The sequence below is a fragment of the Alligator sinensis genome, unplaced genomic scaffold, assembly GCF_000455745.1.
Source record: "Alligator sinensis unplaced genomic scaffold, ASM45574v1 scaffold74_2, whole genome shotgun sequence".
In the NCBI taxonomy this organism is placed as follows: domain Eukaryota; kingdom Metazoa; phylum Chordata; order Crocodylia; family Alligatoridae; genus Alligator; species Alligator sinensis.
In genome coordinates, this window is record NW_005841931.1 from 2259836 (window position 1) to 2266240 (window position 6405).

The 6405-nt window shown below is 41.0% G+C and overlaps 1 protein-coding gene across 1 annotated transcript in view; it reads left to right on the plus strand.

Annotated features, from left to right (window-relative positions):
* The window catches only part of KIAA1549 (KIAA1549 ortholog), a 206650-nt gene that overhangs the window by 40575 nt on the left and 159670 nt on the right, over positions 1-6405 (plus strand). The gene's annotated exons all lie outside the window — the stretch shown is intronic.

Below are 6405 nucleotides of genomic sequence, written 5' to 3' on the forward strand. Positions count from 1 at the left end.
AGGGGGTCGGACTTGATGATCTGCTCAGGTCCCTTCCGACCCTACCAACTATGAAACTATAAGATGTCAATATCAGAGAGAAGTCCTCCCCCCCAATTTCCCCTCCCTCTCCTTAGTTTCTGTTTAGATGCAGTAAGCCTGGATTCTAAACTTGAAAAGTTTTGAAACTTTTGAAATGTTTTGAGTGCCCTCATTTCGTTTCGAAGCCTTTTTTTTTTCATTTTGATTTTGCTGTTTTGAGCTCAAAATGCGTTGAAACAGCTTCGAAATGAAACACCTGTCAAAATTTTGCACTGCCCTGCTGTCTGGTGACTTGATACCAAAAACAACATGGCATGACTAGCATGAACGCAACAAATCTTTAAAGGATTTGGAGTCAGAAATGGTCATCCTACTTTGTTACACTTATTTTCCTCATATGCTTAAAGATTCTTAATCGGAAATGTAACACCCTCCCTCCTACAAATGTTTACATAGAAAGCTTGATATAAAAACCTGTACATAAAAACCAATTTTTGTATTGCAGTTATAATTCAGATGATGAAGCTCATTTTGGAAGCAGTAGAAATAAATAGACTCTTGAAACAGGTTCGACATTTGTCCTGATTGGCTGAGGAAATGCAGCAAATATGAACTAAGTGTGGTGGGCCAGTAGGGGGTACTCCTGCCCTGAGCCACCAACCTCACTGTGCCCGACCACCTTCCAGGCTCTGAGTGCCTCCCTGGGGGTGCCTTACATCTGGCCAACCCCTTTTCTGGAGCACACCCGCTAGCCTGAGGGTAGAGCTGCCACCACCCAGGGATGGGCTTGATTCTGGCACAATGTCCTCTGGGAAACAGGCCTAGTAGCTCTCTAGGGTACTTAACTCATTTCAAGAACTTGGGGTGCTTCCCTCGGTCGGAAGCACAACTAGTAGTCTCCCTTAGTCAGGTAAACCAAGGGGACCCCAAGGCATAATCTAGACCCACTCCCAATAAGTCTCCCACACTAGGTACAAAGGAGAACTTTATTGCTTACAAGGGGTAGGGTTGGAATAGGATACAGAGTTGAGTAGTATCAGAGAAATCCCATAGAGCAAACAGGGTGGTTGGAGTAGCCTTTGATCACACATCTGAGTTACTGCAAGCTATATATGTAGTTAGATCTCAGGTAGCTTACTCACAAGTATCATCCAGAGGCAGATGGAGATTCCCTCTGAAGGCAGGCAGTTCATTGATCATGAGTTTTGAGAGAGAGACCAAGTTTCAGATGGTCCAGCTCTTCTCACTCACTCACTCTCTGTCTCTGTCTCCTTCCCCCCCCCCACCCCCAGCCAACCAATTTCAAATGCGTCACTGGTTGCTGGGCAGACTGGCAGTCTGTAGCCCACTGGGGTGCCCAAGTCCCTCACCCAGGTATGTGATGCCAGTCACATAGGCAGAGGGAGCAGGTTTCCCCCCTCCCTCAGGAATGTATCCAGCTCGGGCTACCTAAAGAGATAGGGTAAGGTGTGTATCCTCTGCTGGGCCCATCCTAACTAAATTGTCACAGAGCAGAGTTTTGGGGGAGAAACAGAGGTGGCCTTCTGCCACACTAAGAACAATTTTTTACAGTCTTCTTGTGTGAGGTGTCAAAATTGAATATGAACAGTAGGAACTGGTCATTTAGAGCTTGGTTTTTGCAAATTTAATTCACTGACTATTCTTCAGGCTGTGCTAAAGAACTGCCTTTTGATTACTCTTGAAATTGATGTGGGAGTTTCTTCTACCATCCGTTTAATTACTGATTCCAAGTATGTAGCCCTAGTAAGTAACTAGCAGGTTAAACCTCCAAAGAAAGGTGGGCACCTTCAGGCAGCAGTGCCATTAATACAAATTTGCAAGGTGATGAATATCTCCTGTCATGTGACAAATACCTCTTCCCAGAATGGGTGTTCAGGTCATTTGGCATCTTGTAGAAAGAACTGGGAGAAAGGCAGAGTGCAGAAATATGGTCTGGCTGATAGCGGCTGCACACAGTGGCATTTCAAACAATGTTGTGTTTATACTTGATGATGGATACTTAAAATGTATTGACTAAGTACAGACGGCCAAAAAGCCTGAAGCTGAATCGATTTCAGTCTTCACAGGTTAGTCTAAGTTGCTTAGATTGAACCAATAAGCAAGTGAACAGACCTTCACTTTTGATTTCAGAAATGCAGCCATGTGTCTGCAGTGGCCCAGGTCAGAAGCCAGGTGGTGCTAGAAAACACCTCCCTGCTCAGCTGGAGCAGCCAGCTTGGGCCAAGGCTAGCCCACTCACTCTGAGAGGCAGGGTTTGCAGGGGTGCTGCAAAGTACCCTGGGATGCTGGGGGACTGTGAGTTAACTTGAATGTGAAGGGAATCTGGAAACCAATCAGTAAACCAATTTAACCTAAATCAGTTAAGTCTGGTGCATCCATCCAGGCTTATCTTAAACTGGTTTAGGCCATTTTCAAAGTGGTTTATGTGCACTGAACTTCTGTTGTGTTATAGACTTGAACCAGTTTCTAATCACTTATACTGGTTTATGTGTAATTTCGGTTCCTAGCCATTATGGGAGACCTGCACTATGTAGTGAGGACTTTGTAATGCTCTTGTACTGACAAGAGGTAGTACTTTTTAATAGAGTATGCACTTAATAAGTGGAACTCGCTGGTGGCAGAGTCAGATAATGTGGTTCAAAAAGAGATTAGATAAATTCATGGAGAACAAGTCCATTGAGAGCTATTAAAACAGGGATGTGTTTTCAGTGATTATTTATTTTTATTAATTGTTTGGATGCTGGCATAGAAAGCTTCTTGAGCAAGTTTGCAGGTGACACAAAACTGGGAACAACTGTAAACACGCTGGAGGGTTGGAGCACAATTCAGAAGGATCTTGGCTGATTGGAAGCTGGGCTGAAACTAACAGGATGAATTTCAATGCTGTCAAGTGCAACATGCTACACCTCAGGAAGAAAAACCAAGAACATAAAGACAAAATGGGTGATACCTGGCTGGATGGCAGTACTATACAGAAGGATCTGGGAATCTTGGTAGATCATAGATTCAATATGAATCTGGAGTGTTGTGTGAATGTGGTTTTGGGATGCATCAATAGAAGCACTGGGAGCAAGATGTGGGAGATGGCTCTCTATTCAGCTCTGGTTAGGTCTTATCTTGGGTATTGTATGCAGTTTTGGATTCCACACTTTAAAAAGGATGTGGAAAAGATAGAGAGGGTCCAGAGACAAGTGTCAAAGATGATAAAGGGCTTTGAAAAGCAAGTTGTACGAGAAGAGGTTGAAGAAGCTAGGCCTGTTCAGCTTGCAGAAAAGGAGCTTAAGAGGGGACATGATAGCAGTCTTCAAATACTTGAAGGGAGGGACACCCTATAAGGAGGGACATCACCTTCTCTTGCTGCAGAGTATAGGATTAAGATCAGTGGCTTGAAGTTGCAGAAAGTAAGCTTAGATTGGGTGTCAGGAAAACTTTCTTCACAGTGAGACAGTGGAAGAGAGAGCCTAGGGAAGTTGTGGACTCTCTATCACCAGAGATGTTCAGTCAAGTTTGGACAGTCATTGGTTGGGGCTGATTTAGGCATACATCTGCCTATATTTTACCATGGGTATTTCCCATGGTTTTGGTCTTCGTTTATTCCTTGCTCCCCTTTCTGCTATGTGTCAGGGTGTTTTATAAGCCTCCCTCAGAGGAATTGGGTGTTGGCTGCTGCCAAGGCAGGGGGTTTTGACTGGGGTGTGCCAGTGCTTCTGCTGGGACTTATAGCTGTAGGTTCCTGGCCAGAGGGTCTTGCCCCTCTGCATTGCTGGGGTCAGGAAATAATTTTGCCCAAGGTCAGATTGGTATGAACTGTGGGGCATTTTGCCTTCCTCTGTAGCAGTGGGGTGTGGCCCTCTACCTGGGATCTCTTGAACTTATATTAACTGCTTTTTATAGAAGCAGCGCAATGGCTGCCATGGTTTTCTTGCTTTACCTGTGGCAGGTTATGGTGTTGTGTTTTGTGTTGTGTTGGGGTTGATGGTAGTTTTACAAACAGTTTAGATTATGGATTTGTATAGTATAGTTTAAATAGGGATGATCCTGTCTCAGGCAGGGGGGTTGAACTAGATGACATTTGGAGGTCCCTTCTAGCCCTACTTCTCTATGCTTTTGTGATGACAGTTGATGCCCAGGAGGGTATGACACAAGATAGATTGTACTGGACATGCCCTGTACATATTCTCTCCTTCCAAAGCATCTATTACTTACCACTGTTAGTGATAGGTCTAGATAAACAATTTGTCTCACCTGTTATGGCACTGCTTATGTTCTTGGTGATTATTTATTAGCTTTTTAAATGGGTATAAGTGTGCAATCATTAATATGGATATGCCTTATTTAAGCTTAAAGAACTGTGTTCCATTGGTGCGTTTCAGTGCATCATTCTTGCACACTGTGTGGGTTCCCATCTCGCTGGAAGCTGCATTTCTGAGCTAGTTGAAGTTATTCCTATGAATACCTTAATTTTATTTCTACTCGTTATATAAAGTGACAAAAATAGAAATGGTTAGAAATTTGGATGGAATGTTTTTTCTATCATAAAATATTGATTTGCTGAAACTGAAACACTCCATACATGTGTCACTTTTTTAAAAGAAAATTTATATGGGAACTAGGTACTGTTAAACCTTTTACTTCTGGATGTAACTGTCAACTGAGTAGAAATGAAATGCATATATGTATATTGCGCTCTTGTGAAAATGGTTGCTATATTTGTGTATCAAATTTGTTTGAAGCCATGTAAACACAATCAAGTATTTCTTCCACATTTCTCTTAACTGTATTTCATTTTTGATGGAAGACAATCATTTGTTAGTACCCCTTTTCACTAACACAGATCAGTGCTGATTTTTTTTGGCTTGCCTCAAGACATGAGAGCCTGGAATTTGGCATACTAGTAAGTCTTTAAACTTGAGCAGAAGTATTGTATTTCTTTTAAAGAGAATGCTTGCTTAGAATGTATTGTTTCATATACGGCCAGTGGAGTTTTCTGGTCTTGTCTTGCAGGAATAGAAGTAAATTTAAGTAGTAATGTTAAGTGTTTGGAGCACTCCATAACTAGGATGACTTGGATTCTGTGGCCTGAATAAATATAAATTTGAGTTTTTTACATTAAATAAAAATAAGCATAATTCCTGTACTCATTGTAGTGACTGTCACTTTTAATGAATAAGGCTAAATACAACTTAGCTATTTTGGTGACATTAACCATCACACATAGGAAATGCTGATTGCCTCTTATATTTCCTGAACAGAGCATGCTGTTGGGGTGTTTTTTGCAGTTCTGTTTTAATTGCATTTTTCAGAATTCTGAGACCATTTCAATATTAGATTTTATTGTGGTAAGCTGTATTTAATGCTTAATAATTAGCATGCAGGTATACAGACAATTTGCTTTCAGTGATAGCTCAATCTCCATCAATTTTTTTGACTGAATTGCAAATTTGGGAATAAAGTATTAATGACTTATAGCACATTCTAAATGAAATATTTTAAAGCAAATGGCTATTTTTCTGTTGTTCTTGCAAATGTTGTAGGAAAAAAACCCAGGATGTCTTTAGTTTTTAATTCAAATTAATAAAGGCCCTGCAAATCTGATTTCACTGCTTGATATTTACTTTTTTTTTTTAAAGGAAACCTTTTTTATATTTTTGTTGCATTATTTCTCTAATGATCTCAAATGATCTGACTGAGGAAAATAAAATAAGTTCTTCAAGCAAAAGAATCACTAACTTCTGTGAAAAGCAGCCTAACCACATTATTTCATTTAGAAAACTAAAATAGTTTTGCCATGTACTCTACAGTAGAATTAAATCCACTTTTATTGACCAAACTATATTGTACATTTGAGTCATGTTGATCATTTCTCTTTTTGAAGTCTGTTTTCAGATGGTAATTACTTGAGTATTAAAAGCTTTTTGTTTGAGAAATCTTACATACTGGATTTGAAGAAAAGATGGAAATCTTCATTTAACAAAATTAAACTTTCCCTTTTTTTTTCATGGAGGTAAAGATGGAGGGATAAATATGTTCATATTAAACCATTCCTCTGAGATGCAGCCATTTTCTGCTAATAAGTAAATAGGGGTCTCAAGCTGTTTTTATGTAGGTAAGGTGTAGGATGAGTGTAAGAAATGGCTGTTCCTTCCTTCCTTCCTTCCTTCCTTCCTGCGGTGCACTGATAGAGATTTTGGGGGCTGATACCGATAGCTGATGTTTAAGGAGGCATATTGCCTGATACCAGTCTGATATCCGATACAGCTGCCTCCAGCTGGTCAGCCCGTTGTGGTGTAAGGGGCCTGTGGGGGGCAGGTCAAAGCCCCCATTGTGAGGGAGGGGACAGGGGCAGGCGCTGCCCAGCTGGGG